A 23,356-nucleotide genomic window follows, 5' to 3' on the forward strand; every position below is an offset into this window, starting at 1 on the left:
TGAACAACGGTTTAAAATTAACCTGAGATGCGTATGCCACTGTTACTCACAAGAGGACAGAAGAACAACTGACAAAGATCTCTGGAAATGTTCAGGGTGAATATTATGTTGTTAAGTGGTAGCAAAACTGTAACATGGGTGACATCATGTTTACCCTGTACTAGTTTCCAAAACCATGAGGTAAATATAAAGTCTGGAGCATTTGTAGGCCAAGTTGGCTCAGTGTGTCCTCGATTCCCATTCACCAGCTGTCCTGCCCTGATTTTGTGGAGCTGATATAGTTAACAGTTTAACTTGGCCTCCTCTGGGGATCTGCTGAGTGTACCAAGACTGTCAGGACAGGAGGACGTTAGCTCCATGTGGTGAGCACCATTTGATCCATTTCAATATCGAGTTTCATTACGAGGATCTCAAGTTATGTGACCTAGAATATTTGGCCTGGTGTCAGGAAGGGTTTGGGCCTATTGAGCTGTTTCACTCAGACTCCCTGGCCTCCCATTGCTGCTTGAATCTGATCTAGTTAATGGAACGTGTGAGAATGTTCAGCTGTCCAAATCCCATAAGAAATAGTAAGAGTAGGACCTAATGTGTGCTGTCTGTATATAGTAGAAAAGGGTACACCTTCAGCTTCATTTCCTTTTTATATGCAACAGGCCCTTGCATATTTTACTATGATAGTAAGCTAAATGTTGGAAATAATCAAATTATCCACTTTGTTTCCAATGTAGCATTTTAGAAGAACAGTTTGCGGGGCGGGGGACCCTGTGAAAACCAATTCCATTATGGTGGAACTTGTTGGATTCTGAACTAGGAATATTCCAACCATCATTCAGAAGGACAGAGGGGAAGCAGGCAATAAGAATGTACTCGGAGCTTGGAGAAACATTTCAATGTTATCTAGCTGAAATTTTGTTGAAATCTCACCCATGTGCCAAAAGCCTTTAATGTCTTCCCTTTAATTTAATGTGTTCTCATTATGTTAAATCTCTTCTAGACTTTTAAAAACTGTGTTTTTTACTGGGAAATGTTAGGTGGCTTACAGACCTTTGGCAGATTGGCCATTGTCAGTGGAAGGTCCTGCTGTGAGTGGCAGGAGAGCTGCATTCATGCAGGGGCTCCTTGCAGAGCATAGCTCATCTTCCACTTGTAGAGAAAGCTTTTACTGACAGCACTCCACTCTCTACTGCAGATCTGGATGTCATCCGTTGATTGAATAGGGGAATGTAAGGAAGGATAGGGGGAAAGAAAGAGACTTGCTACATCCAGAGACATCAAAACTGTTAAGTTTATTTATTTATGGTCTGTTCTGTTGAATTAATAAGTAATACAATTTTAATAAAAAGCACATAAATGGTGGCATTTGAATTCTGACTGGTATACTTCAGAATGAAGCTCCACTGCAGTTCATCAACAGATTTGACACCATGCCTGCCTTCCCTATGACTGGGAATTTGGATTGGTCACTACAAACAGTAATTAGTAAAGTCCTTGGCTCCCTGCCTGCTCCATGGACCCAGATGTGCAATCAGCCCTAGCAGAAGGGGAGCTAGAGTGGGATTTTCCAAGAGAGGTGACTGAGGGCAGAAGGAGACCATTTGTATGCCCCAGTGGGGAAGGATTATGAGTTTAGTAATAAAAACAGGAATGACAGAAAAGCTCATACTCATTCATTCATCTGGAATACAGATGCCTTCATGAAAGATGGTAGCCACCTCCCCCCACCCCCCCACCCCCATGGCTTAGGCCAGAAGGTTTACAAATGTAAGCCAAAAACTATGTTTTGTTTTCCTTCTGAATTTCCTTTACCCCATTTCTTCAGTTGTTTAGCCAATAATTCAGTGATTATTGGCTAGACAACTGAAGTTAGCTGATTAATGTTGATGAGGTCCTAACTCTTTGGAGGCAGTAAGACTTTTTTCAGTTGTCTTGACACAGCTTGGAGGGTTCTGGGTTCAAAACAAGAATTGAAGCAGTTCCCCAGGAACAGCATTAATGCCTGTACAAGCCTGAGAGCAGCTTTCTTGCAGGATAAAGAGTGGCAAGGACCAGAGCTGTTGCCCCGGTGAGAGCACATGAGAACTTACTTTTGGCAGTTTGGGTGAGCAATGCACTAACTGGGACCCTGGGAGACGAAAGAATTTAATACTTTGGGGTGGTCTTTTAACAGAACATGGCTTACAGCTCTAGTCCCACTTGGAAGATTAAGAAGCCAATCTCGATTTCCTATTTCTAGAAGGAATGTTATCATAGTTAATAAAAGGATTTCACAACTAAGGATAGGTACCAAGAAAAGTACCAAATCTAGGCCAATTTCTTTCTTTCTTACTTATTCATCCATTCACTTATATCCCGCTCTTCCTCTGAGGAGCTCAGAGTGCTGTACATGTACATGTACAGAGTGCTATCCTCACAACAACCCTGTGAGGTAGATTAGGCTGAGAGATACATGACTGGCCCAGAGTCACCCAGTGAGTTTCATGGTTGAATGGGGATTCGAACTCTGGTCTTCCCGGTTCTAGTCCAAAACTCTAACCACTACGCTTTGCTGGCTCTGCTTACTGAGATATTAAGAGGTATGGGTCGCTGTACCACTTTGGCTGAATGTTTTGATATAGGGGGGAAATCCCTGTGCATAGAAAACTAGGGAAGATTAGGTTAGAACACTTAACATTTACTTTTCTACATTCAGGAAATTCTTTACTGTGGAGGAGTACTCAGTCATACAAGCCGCCCTCTGCAATTCAGACACAGATTTACCACCTCAGTGAGAAGGTGGTCATAGCCACCATTGTCATCTATAGAGTGATCAAAAACCTTCAAATACATTACAGTATAACAACCTTCTAAGGCAGGGCAATATATATTCCCATATTTGCAAATGGGAATCTGAGGGTGAGGCAGTGGCTTGCCTATGCCACAGTGAATTCATAGCAGAGGCAGGCTTCAAACCTGGGATTTTCTGTTTCATAGCATAACCACTTATAACTATTATGACAATTGGCTATTTAAGCATATACCTAATATAGTTGACTATGCAAATGATACAAAATAAAAAGGCTCCTGAATAAACGTGACATTATGAACACTTAGTAGCTTTTCTGAGAACGGATAGGAGACAAATAGACGATCTGTAGAACATCAATATAAATAAACACTATGCCACTCTAAAGAGCCCCATAAGTTGGTGATATCACTTTTTAAAAAAGCAAACAGGATGGAGTCAATGCTAATTAAAGGACCGAGGACAATCTCTAAGCTATAAACAACATTCTCAAGGGAGCCCATCAAAGAAAAGGCCAGCTAATTTAAAGACACACCCCTTAAAGACAGATTTATTGAGGATCAAGTCCCAACAAATTCCTTTGTGGGAGGTATAAAGCTGAGCGGAATACAATTTCCCTATAATCCAAAGCAGTTGGGGGATACATTTATGTCATCTCACAAGCAGTATGAAATAAGTGTTTTACAGGAAGGAAGGGACACATTCTTTCCAAGGCAAAAGAAGCAATCTTCCAGCCCATGATTATATCTATCTTCTTATGTCATCAGAGTTCGCTCTATCTCCCATTCTTGGCCTGGAAGCTTTCCAGCGGTGAAACTGGGCAGGAACATTACATCAGTGATACCAAAAAAATAACTATCCCACCATATCCTGATATAGACTGTGTACTACCGCAGAAAGGGCAGAACAAAAGGAACCATCTTGTCATGCAGTATTAGGTAACAAGGGCATAGAGGTCTCAATTTCCCAGGGCACAGCACAGGGCACATGGGAGGAGAGGTCTTGTGGTAGCAAGAGTGAATTCTCCCCTTTGCTAAGTAGGGTCTGCCATGATTTGCATTTGAATGGGAGACTACAAGTGTGAGCACTGTAAGCTATTCCACTTAGGGGGTGGGACTGCACTGGGAAGAGCACCTGCAGGCTTGCATGCAGAAGGTTCCAAGAGCCCTCCCCTTCCTGGCAGCATCTTCAGATAGGGCTGAGAGAAACTCCTGCCTGAAACCTTGGAGAAGCCACTGCCAGTCTGTGTAGAAAATACTGAGCTAGATGGACCAAGGGGCTGACTCAGTATAAGGCAGCTTCCTTCCTATGTTCCTATCGCTGAACCCGGGACAGGGACAGGTGTATTCATCTATATGTATTCATTATTTATATTTCTAGAAATCACTCTCCATCAACAACTGATCACATAGTTTTAAAAATAGAATATATTTTTTCAATCTGTAAATTGAAGCCCATAATCTAAAATAAAAATCGAGAGACTTTTTACATGAATTAAAACAAATGTATTATAGCCAAAGCACTGGAGAGTAGCTAACTACAGAGAGCAACAATGAGAAGAAATGCATTCAGTCTGTGCACTACTAGAATTCTCCCACACTGAATGTATTTTTTCTTATTGGTACTGCCTGGATGAACTCATTAGCTATAATGTATAGATTCATTTCCTGAACTATCTCTTTATGCCCATGTAAATCATGAGGGGGTGTTTTCTGTAATAAGTCCAGTGGAACTGAGAGTGGAACTCTCATGATCACCAGTGGTATTAGGAGCCTCAGCACATATTTTCTGATTTTTTGATCATCCTATGAAACTGAAGGCCGGGAATTTTAGGACCAACAAAAGGAAGGACTTTTTCACACAGCACATAATTAATCTATGGAATTCTCTGCCATGGGAAGTGGTGAACACCATTAGTTTGGATGGCTTTAAAAGGGGCTTAGACAAATTCATAGAGGGCAGGTTTATCAATGGCTACTAGTCTGGTGGCTATAGGCCACCTGGTGAACAAAAAGAGCTCCCCTAAAAACAGATATATATTCTATACCTTTATATTAGTTTTAACCCAGAGAACAAATGTATTAACAATCAGGATCCATAATCTATATTCTCACTTTGTTAAAGGTACCATATGGTCATAAAAGTACTCTGCATAAAGCCAGTGTCTACTCACAAAATATATATTAAAAAGACAATTAACAAAATATACACTCCATAATAAAGATTAAAATAAAAAATGGATGTCAGGACAGATGGTGGAAATTGCCAAGAAGAGGAGAGAAGCCAAAGTCAAGAGAGATAAAGGCCTCATGAAGGAACTTCGTAGGGAATTCCAGAAAGCTGTTAGAAGAGAAAAGGAGCAGTACTACAAGGACATCTGTAAAGACCCTGAGGATGGAAATAGACAGGGGAAAATAAGGAAAGTTTTCCAAAAGATCTCTGGACTCAGAAAGAGGTTCCAACCTCGAATTGGTATGTTAAAGGATGCAAAAGGACAGATAGTAACTGATTCAGAGAAGTTCAAACAGAGATGGAAGGAGTATACTGAAAATCCATACAGCACGGATGTCAACATCCAAGATTAGATACTCTAGAACAGGGATCCTCAACGTTGGGCCCCCAGATGTTCTTGGACTTCAACTCCCATAATCCCCAGCCAAAGGCCACTGGGCCTGGGGATTATGGGAGTTGAAGTCCAAGAACATCTGGGGGCCCAACGTTGAGGATCCCTGCTCTAGAAGATATCCCCTACTTGCAAGTACAGGAAGGTGAAGTTAGGTCAGCACTCTGGTCTAGGGTTGTGCGTTTTGTATTTTTTCTGTTTCGATTTGTACCAAATCCAAATCAACCCCATTTTGTATTTTGTCCGAAATTAAGCCTTCCAAATCACCCCAGTTTTGTTTTGCATCCAAATTAATCCGAATCCGAATTAATTCGGATTAAAAAATGGGTCACATGGCCAAAAGAGTGGGTGGGGGTTATAGTGCCCAATGAGTGGAAGCTACCACAAAAATTTCAAAGGAATTGGGCAAATGGCTAATTTTTGAAGTTTGCGCGTCTTTCAGATTTCCCCCAAAGGGTATAATGGAGGTTTCAGGAAAAGTATAGCTTCATGCAGGGGGGAAAGGGGTGGCCCAGAGTGAAGTGTGGTTGGTAGTAGTACCCAGTTGGTACAAGGAAACTACCACAATTTTTTCAGAGGAATTTGGCAAAGGGATGATTTTTAAAGAATTAATGAAGTTACGCATCTTTCAGATTTTCCTCATAGGGTATAATGGAGGTTTCTGTAGTCCCATAACTCCACTTGAGGGGCACTGGGGTGGCCCAGAGCATGTGATGGTGTTGTGCACATGGGTTGCCAACCCCCCACATGGGTTGCCAACCCATGAAGTACAAGGTTTTGTTTTTTCTAGAGGTGTTCTGAGAGTAGATTCTCTGGTAGCATATGAGAGTGGATTCATGGTTTTTCATTAAAAATCTCATTTGCTACCAGAGAATCTAAACTCAACACCTCAGAAACAACAAAGCCCAGTACCCCAATGGGTTAGCAATCCAGGGGGGTGGTTGGCACCCTCTGTGCACTACACCACCACTCGCTCAGCACCACACCACTGCCCCCCAAGTGCAGTTATGGGGCTGCTGAAACCAGCATTATTCCCTATGGCGGGGGGAAGCTTAAAGACACTCAAACTTCCCCAAGTCACACACACACACACACACACACACACACACATATCAACCCTTTGATCTATTCCTTTGAAATCTGGGTAGTGGCAGGCGCCCCTTGGGGCACTTCCTCTCAACCCACTGTTTTGCTCCAGCAGACCCGTTTCTGCCCCAAAGACACTCCAACTTCAACAATTCCTAAGAAAGCAGCCCTTAGGCCAATTATTATTATTATTTATTTATTTACACAGTCAGACAGGTGTTATTGACTGGTTTGTTTTATCCAGACATCGAGTCCTTCCCAAGGACCTGGGATGGCTGAATTTTATTATCAATGTTCTTGCTGTTATGATAGATATCGTCGCAGAATATAGGCTGTTCCCAGTAAAGTTGCTTTTTGTAATTGGCTGATGGTGATTTCTGTGGCCCCTATGGTGTTGAGGCTTATTATTATTATTTACATTTATATCCCGCTCTTCCTCCAAGGAGCCCAGAGCGGTGTACTAGATACTTAAGTTCCTCCTCACAACAACCCTGTGAAGTAGGTTAGGCTGAGAGAGAAGTGACTGGCCCAGAATCACCCAGCTAGTATCATGGCTGAATGGGGATTTGAACTCGGGTCTCCCTAGTCCTAGTCCAGCACTATAGCCACTGCACCATGCTGGCTCTCTCAATTCCATGGGAGTCTGGGTTGTGGCAGGCACCCCTTGGGGCACTTCCACCCAACCCACTGTTTTGCCCCAGCAGACCTCTTTCTGCCCCAAATCTGCCACAAAGACACGCAGACTTCAGCAATTACTTAAAAATCAGCCCTTTGGCCAATTCCATGCCAAATGGAATTCAGCAATTCCATTGCTGAAGTCTGGGTTGTGGCAGGCACCCCTTGGGGCACTTCCACTCAACCCACTGTTCTGCCCCAAATCTGCCCCAAAGACATGCAGTCTCCAGCAATTACTTAAAAATCACCCCTTTGCACATTTCCATTTCTTTCCCTCCTCCCACATGGAGAGGTTGCTACGGGAGACAGGAAGCTTGCTTGCAGTGCAGGCCAGTAAGAAAGAAATATTATGTTAAAATACCAGAATTAAATAGTATCCCCCTCTCTCCCAAGCTAATTAAAAACAAATAAATAATTTGGAGAAGAGCAAGGCTCTTCTCTTCTCTGGTGGGCCAAAAGACACAAACACAGCCTTGAAAGGAATAACGCCTCAGGATTGTATCTAAGGAAAGGCGGGATATAATGAATAATAAGTACAAGTACAATGTGTTATGGCAAAATAAATCATTAAGGAAAGGTGAGATATTTATTTATTGTTAAATTTATATACCACCTTTCATTAAAACAATCCCAAGGCAGGTTACAGCAAAATTTAAAAACAAGATTATAAATATGATACAGTTAAAATATTAAGCTAAAAATATGAGACAAATCTGATTTAAAAAATTTAAGACACAAGTATAAAAACAATACAAAGTACAAAGAGCAGCAGCAGAGACAATCATATAAATATATAAATATAAACTCACTCAACAATAAATAAACATTTAAAAAGTCTGGGGGAATTCAACAAGTAGAGGCTGCTGTGCAGGCAGGCTCGCATACAAGCATGGATGAAATAAGTTTTACACATTGAAGTAGATATAATCCCCTTCTCTCCCAAGCCTATCTTTCTAAAAACATGAAAAACTGGAATGCAGTATAAACATCTATTTAAAGTATAAATAAAAGTAAATAATCACCTTCACACGCCTTATTTTTTAAAAAAGGATGAAAATACAGGAGAAGCAGAGAGAGAAAAGGGGTGGGGAGGGCTTTTGCTAGCTCCAGACAGAGTAGAAGCTCTGGATATTGTTACTTAGAGTTGGCACTGTATTGGCTACTCTTCAGGTTAATCATTGCATTCTTAGTACACAACTGAAATGCAATACAGCACATTCTCAACTAAATCATTCATGGCCAAGGAATTGTCTTCAAAGAAGATGTGCCCCTTTTTGCATATCTTATCTTCTGCTATGCTAATTGCTAATCCTTTTGACAAACACTCAGTGGCTGAGTGGAGAGATCAACAGGACAAAATGCAATGCTGAAATGCAAATGGAGCTCCAAAGTGTTTTCCTAAGTACACAGACTTTGGATCCGAGAGGAGCTCATTTCGGTTTGTAAACAAAAATTATCGGAGGTCTAATTCTGGTTTCGATTTGTAGACAAATCATCCGAAATTGCCATTTTCAGGCACAAATCGATTTGTGCCCAAATCGAAATGCACAAGCCTACTCTGGTCATTACCAAGTCAGAAGGCTACAGGAATTGATGGAATAGTTATAGAAATATGGCAGGCAACAAAAGAAAAGTCAGTCAAGGCTCTAACCAAACTACACAACACAGTGGCCAACAGACTGGAAGAGGTCGGTATATACACCAATACCAAAGAAAGGAAACTTAATAGATTATGCAAACCATCGCACAATATCTTTCACATGCTAGCAAAATAATGCTCAGGATCATCCAACGCAAATTAGAGCCTAACATGATTAGAGCCATAAGGGATATGCCAGATGTTCAAGCTGGTTTCAGAAAAGACTGAGGAACAAGAGACTTTATTGCTGATGCATGCTGGATAATGAGAAAGCCAAAGAATACCAAAAAGAAGTAAAAAAGAAAAGCTGATGATGATGATGATGATTATGATGATGAAGAAGAAGAAGAATTCTATTTCTATACCGCCCTTCCAAAAATGTCTCACGGTGGTTTTCACAGAGAAATAATAAATAAATAAGATGGATCTCTGTGTCCAAAGGGCTCACAATCTAAAAGAAACATAAGATAGACACCAGCAACAGTCACTGGAGGTACTGTGCTGGGGGTGGATAGGGCCAGTTACTAACCACCAGTTACACTGATTTCATCAGCCATGTCAAATTGTGGAATATCCTTAGGAAAATGGGCAGAACAATCAGAACATCTCATTGTTCTCATGAGAAACCTATACACAGGACAGGAACCCACAGTCCAGATGAAACATGGTGAAACAGACTGGTTCCAGATTGGCAAGGGAGTAAGACAAGGCTGTATACTTTCTCCTTCTTTATTCAACTTATATCCTGAACATATACCGAAGGAAGCTGGATTGGAAAAAGATAAGCATGGTTTTAAAGCTGGAGGATGAAACATCAATAACCTGCACTAGGCTGATGATACTACTCTGATTGCTAAGAATGTAGATGATCTGCAAGCTCTAGTAATGAAAGTCAAGGAGCAAAGTGGGGAAAAATGGGACTACCACTAAATGTAAAGAAGATTAAACTAATGACAACAGGTACAGCAACCAGGCTCAGAATTGACAATGAAGACATTGAAGTGGTGGATAGCTTCTGCCTTTTAGGATTGACCATCAACCTTGATTGACCATCAGTCAAGAAATACACTGCAGACTAGCACTTGGTAGGGCTGCAATGAAGGCCTTGGAAAGGATATTTAGATGCCATGACGTGTCCTACAAAGATTAGAATCATACAGACAATAGTTTTTCCTAAGACACTCTATGGAATCAAAAGTTGGACTTTGAAGACGCAGGATGGGGAAAGTATTGATGCTTTTGAACTTTTGCTGGAGAAAACTTTTGAGGATACCATGGACAGCCAGGAAAACAAACAAATGGATCATAGAACAGATCAATCCAGAATTTTCACTCGAGGCACAAATGACTAGGCTCAAACTATCATACTTTGGACACATGATTCGAAGACCCAACTCCCTCGAGAAGTCAATAATGCTGGGAATAGTTGAAGGAAAAAGAAGAAGAGGACCAGCAGCAAGATGGATGGACTCAATAACAATAGCAATGAATGCACCACTGAGAGATCTAAAAGGCCAAGTTGAAGACATATCGTCCTCGAGAGAATCTATCTATGTGGTCACAAAGAATCGACCCCGACCTGACAGCACTTAATCAATCAATCAATCAATCAAGATATATGCGTTTTGATGGATGCACAGTCTTCAGCTGTGGCATTAACAGTGATGAATCACACTCCTTGTATTCCCATGAGGTTGTTTAAAAATCCAGCATGTAATCTATTTCAACACAGGTCTGCTGCTTTGAATATCCTCTCTCAGTGGTCCTCCCATCAAACACGCATCAGTCGGAAGACATTTGGCTCAGGACATCAGATTGTCAAGTAACTTCTTGTGCAGCGCTACACCATGGGAGTACAAGCCACTTGTGGAACAGTATACTCTATACCTCAGATACACAAGTTTAACTCCTTTGAAGCTTAAGACTCCCATTGAGGCATTCCCTTTGGGACTTTTCAATATATATATTTTACAGATATTTTAAATGAACCTCCAGATTTGGTTAAAAATCCTCCATGGTGGAGTTGCCACCTGTCTCCTATAAGACATAACTAACATTAAAACCTGTCTAGAACCAGCGTGAACTCAAAAGATAGCCAAAATGCCTTAAAACCTCTTCAAAGAGCATGTAGACTATGGGAAACACCTATATCGGGCAGCAGCAATATAGGAAATTGCTGAAAGGCATCATCGCATACTGCGTGGGAGGAGGCAATGGTAAACCCCTCCTGTACAGAGGCGTATCTAGGGAAAATAGTGCCTAGGGCAAGCACTGAAATTGTGCCCCCTGTCCAGACATCTGACACCCAGCCATCCTTCAGATAACTTTACTGTAATATCAGCTGAAAAATACAAGTCAAGCTCGTTACTCTTTTAATATTTCAAAAACTATTTAGCAGTGGACGTAGCCAGACCAAAAAATGCTGGAAAACTACAAATTTCAGTATGCTGGGGCTCATGAAATACCCTAATACTATGTGGAGGTGTACTTGGAAAACTAAACAGAAGTGCCTGTCTAATTCTCTACTATGCATTGTAGGATCACTATTACATAAGTTTTAAAAAATAAATGGAGATTTTGTCTTTTCCCAGATACTCTGAAAATAATTAAAGGATATGCAGAGTAAACTGTGTCACTCCTTGGAAAATATTCTAGTATTTCAGAAAGACAGTTAAAATGAGAGAAAGAGAGCAAGAAACTCCCAGTGGGCCTTGATACTAAGGATTTCACACTGATTCAAAGACTCACTGATTCAAACTCACCATTAATAGCCATATTATTAAGACATCACATTTAACTCACTTGTCTCAAGAAGCAGAGTAAGAGCAAATGGATACAATCCTAGCTCATAAGCTTCAGCTCAGTATTCACAAGCCCTGATTCTCTGTACATAGTGCCAAACTAAATATGTGTACAGTGACTTATATTAATTTTTTTTATAAAAATTTACCTGTAGCCCCTTTGGGGCGCTTCCTCAAAGCTGTGGGAGGGGTGTCTGCAAAGGTTCCCTCTACCCCTGCTGGACTCTAGGGCCTCACAGGGACTATTTGAGCATGTACAGTGGCCATTTAAAAAAATAAATGTTGTTTTTAAAAAATGGCCGCTGAAAACAAAATGGCCACCGTGCATGCTCAAATGGCCTCTGTGCGGTCTAGCATGGCCTAGGGCCTCACAGAGGCCATTTGAGCATGCACGGTGGCCATTTTGTTTCCGGTGGCCATTTTTTAAAAAAATAACAATTTTTAAAAATGGCATCCCCTTCAAGTGCTGCCCAGGGCATGTGCCCTGCCTGCCCTATCGTAGATATGCCCCTGCTCCTATATTCTACCAAAAGAAAACCACAGAGCTCTGTGGGCACCAGGAGTTGAAATTGACTTGATGGCACACTTTTCCTTTAGCCAGAGCATGCATGTAGGGAGACAGAATGGAGCATGTTTCCAGCCAGATCAAGTTTAAAACAATCAAAAGCTAGTTTATTTAAGTAGATATAAGTAGGTCATTTTACAGGCAAACAAAGCAAAATGGTTAAAATGCACAGGTGATATATCTTTCTTTCTGTCTGGTGTTAGACAAGAGGCTCAGTAGCTCTTAGGTTGCAGTTCAATTACAGTACAGAAAACAAAAGCTTGCATCATGGTGAAGTCTCCGTGCTACCAGGAGCCATGCAGCCTGATCTCAGCTAACAAGGCTAAACTAACACCCAAGTAGGGTTGCCATATTCTGGCTTTCCAAATCCAGGGGCCTAATTTGCATATTATGTAAATTGACTTGAAAATAAATTTTGAGCAGAATAGTGACTGCACATTTTGCTCCATAATTCTGCTTCTACAAGGACTAGAGCTTAGCTTTTCTTTCTTTCTTTCTTTCTTTCTTTCTTTCTTTCTTTCTTTCTTTCTTTCTTTCTTTCTTTCTTTCTTTCTTTCTAATGAAAGCTGAAATCCAGGCGAATCTGGGTGGGCTAAGCAATCTGGGTGAGATGCTTAAAATGCGGGTGAAACCTGGAATTCTGGGGGGCATGGCAACTCTATACCAAAGTAGCATGTTGGAAACAGCAACCTTAAGAGTCCCTCTGCTGACGGACCACACCTAACTCTCTCCTTTAGCTAGCTGGTTCCTTTATAGGGAAAGCTTTGCAAATTTAGAGTCTGACAGGGAAAGCTAGCTAGAGATGACAATCTTCCTCTTGGAGATAAGCAAGACTATCAAAAGGTAGCAGGTTTCCAAACAATAGGAGTAAGATTCCTAACAGACTAGTGAGAGACAAGAAATCCACAAAGGAACAGCAAGGCCAGGCCAAAATTGGCTTTTGGAATTGAGGGAAGTTCTGATATGAAATCTGTTCTTGAATCTGTTCTTAAGCCAAACAAGGGCCCATTATGTCACATCCTCTGGTACTGACTTGTACCAGTGGGGAAAGTGTTCCACTGGACCCTGCTGAAAATCGTCCAAAAGGTCAGGTGGCTTCAACATCACCAGTGAGTTTTGGGGAATACTAGACTCTAACTCATCATGTAGACTATGTAGTCTATGGTACATACTAGGAATAGCACAACAAAGTACAAAACATACACAGGATCAGAACAAACATAGCCCCAAAACCCTTCCCATAAAATGAACATGTAAAAAGCATAGAAAGCATTTTCCACAATCTAGCATGACAGATATAAGCATCTATCTATCTATATAATTCTCTAAGGCATACCCATGGCTAATCCCATATGTGGCAGCTCTTGCGGGAGTTTGTGAGCAGAAGCACTGTGGTGATTGGGCAGTGGGGATTCCCTATGCAGATAGGGAGGAGGAGCCTATGATGGTTAAGGTCAGTTGGAATGCAACTGTTACTGGTCGGAAGATGTTCTTGATTGTAGAGGAGAGGAATCTCTCTATATAAAAGGATAGTGGGCAGGGGTCTGTGAAGAGAGGGGTCGTGAGGGAGGAAAGAGCCCCTTCAGGAGAAGGAGGATGCCACTGTGTAAATTAGATGAGGAAACAAGATGAACAAGATCTGTTAACTCAGGAAGGGAGAAATAAAAAGGGGAAAAGAAGGGAGGGGACAAAGGACAGAGGGGAAGAGTGAGTGGAGGAGAGAGAAAGTGAGAAAAAGAGGGAGGGGAAGAGAGAAAGAAAGAATGGCAAGGGATGGACCCATACCTGTCAGTGGCCTGAGGGGAACAAGTGGCCATGGCGGTGACCATTGGCAGCAAGGAAGGAGGCCTTCTCAGAGGCCAGTCAACCACTGCTGCTGTTTGGGGCTACCGAAGTCATTTGCAGAGGGAGGCAGGCAGGCAAGGGATGGGCCTGGGCCTGTCAGCATCCTGAGGTGAACATGTGGCCATGGCGGTGGCAGCAGCAAGGAAGGGCCCAGTCAACCACTCCTGCTGCTGCTCCTGTGGGGAGGAACAGGAGCAGGGTTTGGGCGAGGGTGGGGAGGTCTCTGGGGATAGGGGGCTGCAGCTTGGCCAGTAGACACCAGCAACGCTTCAGCTGCGACCAAGAGGGGTAAGGGGGATGGAAGCAACGGAATGGAGGAGAAGGAGCAGGAGTGTAGCTCAGGTGAGGGTAGAGAGATCTCTGAGGTGAGAGGGGCTGTGGCAGGAGGTGAGGGGAGCAGTCAAGTACTATTGTGCAGATGTTCTGCATGGGTTAAGTTAGTTTCCCTTATTCCTACAAGGTTTTGTGCAGCCACACCAATAGGCTGCCACCTCCAGCCTCAGAGGCAAGATGCCTCCAAGTACCAGTTGCAGGGGAGCAGCAGCAAGAGAGGGGGCATGCCCTCACCTCTTCTTTGTGGACTTCTCGGAGGCATCTGGTGGGCCACTGTGTGAAAAGGGATAATGGACAGGATGGGCCTTGGGACTATTCCAGCAGATGTATTCTTACGTTCTTAATCAAAAGCTAGTATAGCATTTTTGCAATACTTTTATCATGGTTAATGAAATCCTATCTACAAAGTACTTTCAATACTCAAAAACATTATATAAATATACTGTTATTTACCATACTGAACACCAGTTATTTCCCCAAAACATAAGAGCCCTATTCACACATTAATTTAAAGGTGCTCAACTGGTGTAGGACTCTAGTCTCTCCTCTAAACTATACAGGCATCATCAACACAGCTGCCCTCTCCCTTCAAGGGAAACCCCAGAGAACAACAACAAACATACAACCCAGATCCAAGCACTTAAACAAAAATAATTTCCCTGACGTGTCTAACTGGAGTGGTCCATATCATTCCTACTAACTTCTAGGTAAGGAACTTCTAGTTGATTCCCAGGCTGTCGGTGGGCTCCCTTTCCTATCAGTAGCTTCTTAACCAGCTGCACTATGAGAGGTCTCCAGGGTAGAACTAAAACCTTCCCAACTCCTTTATAGGTGCCTCACCCCTCACTCTGGTTTGGACTACCGGGGTTTGACTTTCCTGGGCTTTGGCGTTCCTCCTTATTAGGAGAGGCCCATCCTCCACAGTAACTCATTAGGACTTTTCTCCTCTGAAGCCTCCTGTCCCTACACACAGGAAACATGGGGCCTTTTTCCAGCCATACAAACATAAGGATTCTCAGTCTCTCTTACCACTTTGCAACTAGGAAGCAAATGAAAATCTCCCACTCTCTCCCACAACCGCAACCCTACAGAACAAGAATAACTGGGATGGAACACCACCCCACACACACACCCTGGACCAATACCTAACAATCAGGGCAGCTACTGGCTGGGAATCAGACTTTGATTTCCAAATCCAGCAGGCCAGCCAGCCCAAAGTGTTTTTTGTTATTTAAAAAATATAAATTATTTACCTCATGCTCCACTGTACTTCAGTGGCACTTAAGTTGCTGTAGATCAGGGATGGATAATGTGTTGACAAATCTCAATTAATTCACATGGCTGCAATTCCCTCCCACATTCCATAGGGAGAGAGGAAACATGGGAGGAATTTGCATCTCAATGTGGGTGTTCACTGATCATTGAAAGACTTAGCCTGGTCATTTCAAACTGATCAAGCCAGTTACCACCAGCTTTTCTCCTTGTTATACTTCTAATCAAAGTGAAAGGGCCCTGAGAGGCAGCATGCCTCCTAAGAACTTGCTGCGTTGCTACAAAGACAACACAGGACTGATGAACTTGACAGCATGAGAGCTTGCTGATGCTATCTGACAGCCGGGGGGGGGCACTGCCTCCCCCAGGAAATCCTAGGGGGAGGGGAGCTTGAGCCCCGCTGCCCCCACAGAGTTTAAGCCCTGTTAGGTAACTGACTTCAGCTGATTTCATGTAGACTTTCTTGTGAGAAATGGATTATTATAAATTCAAATTAGTCCATCATTCAGTAATGAGATTACTGGATCTTGAGGAACATTACACATATTCACAGCTCATAGAAGGAACATCTCATATATGAGCTTATTTTCTGCTACTTAAGTACAACTCTATTAACTATGACATGTTGCTATTGCAAATAAATGATTTGTTTTTAAGGTGCAATGGTTAGGCAACACTAACATAAAGGCAAAAGGATACTTAAAAGCAAATAAGAAACTGTGGTTAATGAATCATAGAAATGTGCTTACGCCTTAACCTCTCCTTTATACTGTCTGCTCCTGCACTCACTTTAAATTTACAACCTGTAAGTTATAACACTCATGCCATTTTTATAGCTACCTTTTCAGTAGGCCAACAATTTGAAAAAATTGAAGATAGAGAGACAAAGATGAATCAAAGCATTTAGAGAAAAATAAGCAATATAGAGAGTAAAAGAAAGAAGTGAGGGAAGGGTAATGAAAGGTATAACAGAGAGAAAACTTAAGAAAGTAGGAACAAACCAGAAAAAGAAGTATTCATGCTTTTTCTCTGTTGCCTTTATATTCCATTTGATTAGGGATGGAGACTCAAGATGAATAACTTTTGCACCTTTTACTTAACCAATCTGTTTCATTTCAAGAGACTTTATGACCTATTTGAGTTCAGCAAAATTTCTCTTTACATGCCATGTCTCACAGACAAGTGTCAGGTCCAGCCTTCTCTCAGGGTTACCAAGGAATCCTCTTCTTGGCAGTACATCCATTCTTAAGAATCTACAAACTGCGACCTACTAACCTCATCCTTCAAGGTCCTAGCTTTTAGCACCTTTCTGTTTCAGGCAGGATCTATAAGCACAGATTCCAACATTGTTCAGCATAGCTGGACTGAAGACCCAAGGTCCTCATATCTTCAAGGGCCAGTAGGGGCTAAAAGATCCACACTTTAACAAACTTGTTTGAATTAACATCAAAGCTGGTTGTTACATCCAATCACACCAAAATGTTTAGTTTTCGTGAATAATCAGTTTGGTGAACACAAATAATCAGTTGAGGTGAACAACTCCTCGGTTGTTCTGATGAGTGCAAATCATCATCATCATCATCCTTCTTTAACTAGGCTGATAATGCTATTCTCATAGGGAACCTTGAATTTTTTATTTTTATCATCTGGGTTTGTGCAGATGATGAATCTGGGTTTGTGCAAGAAGAGTTAATTTCTCCAACCATAAGTGCTGAACATAACAACAAAAACATATATTTGACAAAGCAACATAAATATAATAAAAGACAGATTAAATATATATATATAATAGAAAAAAATTGTAAAAGTTCATCAATAGTTCTTGGTTCTGTAATAGTTCTCATAATTGTCCATTGTTAGGTAACCATTACATTCCTACCATACATTTGCTTGCTTCAGTTACTGCTTTTCAGTATTGTGTTGCTGGGATCAATAACGATGTTGATGGGCAACAAAACTACTACTACTACAAATATTTATATACTACTTTTCAATAAAAGTTCTCACAGCGGTTTACCTCAAAAAAAAAAAGATGGTTCCCTGTCTCAAAGGGGCTCACTGTCTAAAAAGGAATATAAAGAACCAGCAACAACCACTGGAAGGATGTAGTATGTAGGATGTAGCTCTTCCCCTGCTAAATGTAAGAGAATCACCACTTTTAAAATGTGCCTCTTTGCTTAGTTAGCAGGGACAATAGTTAAATAGTTAGTGAAATATTCATTCCTTTGGAATAACTGTTATTTTGATGTTTGTTTCCATTCCCTTTAATAGCTTATGTTTTAAATATTCATTAAAATACCTGACCCACACCCGGACCATATTTATTTTTATTTATTTATTTATTTATTTGATTTATATACCGCCCTTCCAAAAATGGCTCAGGGCGGTTTACAAGTAAAACAAACTTGTAAAACAATGAAAAGCTAAAACAAATTAAAAACAATAACACAACAATTAACAATTTAAAAACATTTTAAAACAATAATTAAACATTGTCCCCAGACCCCAGCTCAAGAAGACACGTAGACTTAATATGGATGAAAAGGGCCACAACTTTATTAACTATTACACAGGCATGGCAGACTGGAACACCAGGTGATTAATCACCCTTAGAGAACAGTGCGGGCCAATAGAAGCAGGTCAGAACTCTGAAATCCTACCCATCACCAGGTAACTTGGTCAGTTCAGCCTAAATTTGCTTATTATTATCACTGCATGTTAGCATTAATATAACAACCACCTCCTCTTCTATTGTTCTACTCAGATATGTGTGATCTTTTGATGCTGGCTTCTGCTGCCCACTGGAGGGCACCCACATCTGTCTTAAGTGCAGAGATTGTTACAGCTACATTGATCCAAGAGAATGCAAGAGGCAATGCCTTCTGTTGAACTTAATTCTCTTGGTGGGAATGAACAAGTTTTTAAGGTTCAGAGAGCTCTTAATTAGGTACAATGACTTCAAAAGCTCACTGCAGAGGAGATCAGAACAAAGAGTTGTAAAGTCTATGTTAAACCAAACTAAGTGATAGCTATATTCACAGTGATGCAACCATGAGGATAAATTAAAACAGACAGAAAATTGACAGATTCAGATTTCAGAGGCAGCATTTCCTTCTTTAAAGGAAGCAATAAACTGACAGTTTTTACAGTGTAGATCCTCAAAGGTCTATATTAGGACTGGTACTATTATAAATTATCTGGAACCAGGCATGAATAATGAAGTAGCCAGGTTTGCAGATAACATCAAATTATTCAGGTTGATAGCATCTCAAAAGATTGTCCGGGGTTCCAGAACGATCTCGGTGTCTGGCCAACACAATGGCAGATAAAATCTGACACAAACAGTTCAGTAGTGCACATTGGAATAAGTTTTCTGAAATTCACATAGGGCCAGTTCAAATGATACCATGGTGTAACAATCCAGAAAAGTGACCTTGGAGTCTGTCGGGCAGCCACAACCAGACCCACTTTAAATCCCAGCTCCAACAGGAAACCCTTGGTGAACTCAGAAGACAAGGCAGAAATCCAAGGGAGACTGGAAGCAGGATACTTACCAGATACTATGCTTCAGTTTGAAGAAAACGGACATGGCCACCAGGCAATGCTCGGGAAGCACCTGAGAAAGGCAAGGAAAAGAGAACATTACTAGAAGAGCTCAAGGCTGAGGAAGAAGAAATGGGGGATTGAAGGGGTGGAGCTAAACATTGTACAAACAAAATCTACCAAGCTGATAATGAGGCTAGCTCGTTAAGCTCCCTGCATGCAGCCCTCGAGCCTCAATAGGGGCAAATAGCTAAGCAAGAGTGTGGTCAGAGGAGGACAAGAATGCTAGAAAAACTCCCTCTCTGACAACTCTGAGGCCTGCAGGGATCCTGAGAAGCATCACAGTGTCATAGCAAAGAATTCACTGAAAACATCCACTCAATGAGCTGTAGCAGGGGGAAGCAAAATATGTTAGGTTTAGGGTCAATGTTCCATTTTCTAATCAGGGAGCCACACCGTGTGTATCACGAATGTACATCCTTAAAATCTGGCAAGCAAACCTTTGATAATTCTAATGGGCTTTCTTGAGGAGAACCTCTGGTGTTAATGTTGATTAAATACAAATAGTATATAGTGCTCTCGCTCACCTATCACCATAAATAGGTGATAGTTTTATGCTGTTTTTATAGTTTTTGATTTTAATTGTTAACTGGTTTTAATTGTTTTTATTCTGTTGTAAACCGCTCTGAGCCATTTTGGAAGGGCGGTATATAAATCAAATGAATGAATGAATAATAGGTTGGAAGGCCAAATTATCATTTTCAGATTACTTGTTGTTTTTATCTTGTATTTGGAGACTGTATGAAATATTAAGAGAGGATAGATGACAGATCTGTGTTTCTGGCATACGAATGCAACATATAAAATAAAATCCTATTAACTTAGCCCTGTCTACTTGGGATAAGCTACCTAATGATGAAGTGGGGAAATGACTTGATTGACTAGCAAGGCAGAGGTTGCCGGTTTAAATCCCCACTGGTATGTTTCCCAGACTATGAGAAACACCTATATCAGGCAGCAGCGATGTAGGAAGATGCCAAAAGACATCATCTCATACTGTGTGGGAGATGGAAATGGTAAACCCCTCCTGTATTCTACCAAAGAAAACCACATGGCTCCCTCTGTGGACGCCAGGAGTCAACACCGACTCGATGGTGTACTTTACTTTACTTACTTGGGATAATTTGGCTTTTTCGCCCATTATGGGGTTGTGGGTTTTTTAGGTTTATCATAAGAACTAGCTTCACACAGAGAGAGCATCTGTGCACTAGTACTTGTTTGCTCCCCTCACCCCCTGCCACAGCCACCCTCACCTCAGCGATCTCTCCACCCTCGCCTGAGCCGCACTCCTGTTCCTCCTCCTCCTCCATCCCGTTGATTCCACCCCCACCCCACCGCTCTTGGTCACTCCTCCATCTCTTTACTCCATCCCCCTCACCCCTCTTGGTTGTGGCTGCAGCGTTGCTGATGCCTACTGGCTAAGCTACAGCCCCCTATCCACATAGACCTCCTCACCTGAGCCCCGTTCCTGCTCCTATTCCAACTTACAAGAGCAGCAGCAGCAGTTGACCGGGCCCTTCCTCGCTGCCACCACCACCATGGCTGATTATTCCCCTCAGGCCGTTGACAGGCCCGGGCCCATCCTTGCCTGCCTCCCTCCACCAATGGACTCTGTCACCCCAGACAGCAGCAGTGGTTGACTGGGCCCTTCCTTGTTGCCAGTAAGTGCGGCCATAGGTGCTTGTTCCCCTCAGGCCACTGCCAGTCTCGGGCCCATCCCTCACCCTTCCTTCTTTCTCTCTTCCCCTCCCTTCTTTTTTTCTTCTCTCTCTCTCTCCTTTCCTGAGTTAACAGATTTTGTTCATCTTGTTTCCTCATCTAATTCACACAACGGCAGCCTCCTTCTCCAGAAGGGGCTCTTTCCTCCCTCGCAGCCCCTCTCTTCACAGACCCCTGCTCACTATCCTTTTATATAGAGAGATAGATTCCTCTCCTCTGCAGTCTAGGACATCTTCCAACCATTAACAGTTGCATTCCAACTGACCTTAACCATCACAAGCTCCTCCCCCCTATCTGCATATGGAACCCCACTGCCCAATCACCATGGTGCTTCTGCTCTCACAGGCTCCTGCTCCCTATCTGCATATGGAATCCCCACTGCCCAGTCACCATGGTGCTTCTGCTCACGAACTCTTGCAAGAGCTTCCATGCACAGGATTAGCCATGGGTATGCCTTAGAGAATTATCTATATAGATGTATTGTAACAGGAATACATAAATTAAAGCACAACGTTGGTGCTTTTTGGTTGACTCATGTTGGAGCTTTTCCAATAATTTTAATTTTAAAATAACTTCATTTAAGGGGAGGGGTCAAGCAGATTGACAGCAGCCAAGATGTTGGCACCCTTTGTTATTTCAGTTTCAGACAACGTCAGAAAGGCAGTGTCCTGTATCAACACCATAGTCACACGTAAAATTATTTCAGCTACTTTAAGGCATCCTTCAGAAGCTTCACCTCAAGGCTGACAGTACTTTCAGAGAAGAGAAGGAAGAAAAAAAATGCAAGGTGCCCTCTCAGTGGTAGAGCACATTCTTTGCATGCAGAAAGTCCTGAGTTCAATCCCTGGTTTCACTAGTCAGAGCCAAAAAAACCCCACCCTTGTCTGAAAACACTGTAGAACTACTGCCATTCAGAGTAGACACTTCTAATCTAGATGGACCAATGTTCTGACTCTGTATGACGCAGCTTCATATATTAAAAAAAGATCTTCACCTCATTCTTGACACCATCCTCGCCATTTTGGAACAGGCTGCATCTCACAACTTGAAACCAACCATTCTGCGACAGCAGCTGGAGTGCTCCTTCATGAGCAGCTGCAGGGATGGTAGGAAAGTTCAGACAAAGGATTTTATCACCTCAGAAGTTTGAGATGGTTGGATAGAAGCTTAAACTTCATATCCCAACCCCACACTCCAAAGTGAAACAAAAATCTTCTCAAGCTGTTTTAGAACTCAGACCAAGTAAAGTTCAAAACTCTATAAGGAATATATTAATAGACTGAAATGACATTGATTTCAAGTGAATGAGTATTTGAACCAAAATTCCACTGAAAACTTTTTAGAGGTAGCTGGATATTATTTCATGTGTAATAATTTAACTGTTATGGTGATACCTTGCAAATGAAATAATCAAAGAAGCAAACATTTATTTTGAATGACCAACAAAATACTTTGAGGCTATTCTCATGAGGAGCCAAGACCGTGCGAGGGCAACTAAGCCCGGGCTTGGCTGCCCGTGAGAACCGTTGATGGTGCCTCAGTGGCAAAACCACCTACGAAGTCCGCCATGTGTATCAGCATGGTTGCTCCCAGCCAGTGCTGACACAGGAGCAGGCTCTTGGCCATCGCCAGGGGGGTCCCTACAATGCACCGCATACTTGCACAGTGGGTTTTGGAGCCTGGAATGATGCATCTTGGCCCTCGAACCTCCACACTGCCTGGTGCAGCAGTGACTTGTCTAAGTGCGTGATCCACACACCCAGCAAATCTACAAGATCGTCTGCAGGGAAGGTAAGCTGCTCTAGTATTCCCTGTGGCCCACACAAAAGCCCACTCACGTGAACGTGAGAAAGAGCTCTTTGTTTCACAGTATAAAGAAAAGACAGTTGGCTGCTGAGATTTGCTGACACTGCAGACCATAGTACCAAATTGCTTTGGGTTGCAGTCTCATATATTACTGCATAAAAATACATGAAAAGTTTCATATCTTGCACTTTGTGCTTTTTTCCAGCAAAGGGATATGTGAAATAAGTGACCTTTGTTTTTTCTGTCTATTGGTTTTGTTCTTTTTTATGTTGTTCCAGTATTGTTATGAGTGTGTGTGTGAGTGTGTGAGTAAGCCACATTGAATATGATGTATTCAATGTATATCCAGAAAGGTGGGGAATAGATGCCATAAATGAATGAATGAATGAATGAATGTTGATATATGTTCTATAGATTCTCCTGATGAAAAGAACCAAGGTATGTGAGGAACTACCTATTAAATAATAATTACCTTTTTAGTTTGCATCTTTCCTATGTTTCCGAGTATGCCCTGTTCATATGCTGTCATCCTGATGTCACATCCTGACACACAGGTCAAAGTAAAGTGGCTGACTGACAGAGCAAGAAAGCACCAGCGCAGTGAGAG

General features: G+C 42.0%; 1 long non-coding RNA gene across 1 annotated transcript in view; it reads left to right on the plus strand.

The window, feature by feature from the left end:
* The first annotated feature begins 282 nt into the window (after positions 1-282).
* The window catches only part of LOC128347784 (uncharacterized), a 30,045-nt gene continuing 6,971 nt past the window's right edge, over positions 283-23,356 (plus strand). Inside the window, exon 1 of the long non-coding RNA XR_008317714.1 lies at positions 283-362. This is a non-coding gene — a long non-coding RNA (uncharacterized LOC128347784). The remainder of the gene's footprint in view (positions 363-23,356) is intronic.

The sequence above is a fragment of the Hemicordylus capensis genome, chromosome 2 (genome assembly GCF_027244095.1).
Source record: "Hemicordylus capensis ecotype Gifberg chromosome 2, rHemCap1.1.pri, whole genome shotgun sequence".
Taxonomy (NCBI): domain Eukaryota; kingdom Metazoa; phylum Chordata; class Lepidosauria; order Squamata; family Cordylidae; genus Hemicordylus; species Hemicordylus capensis.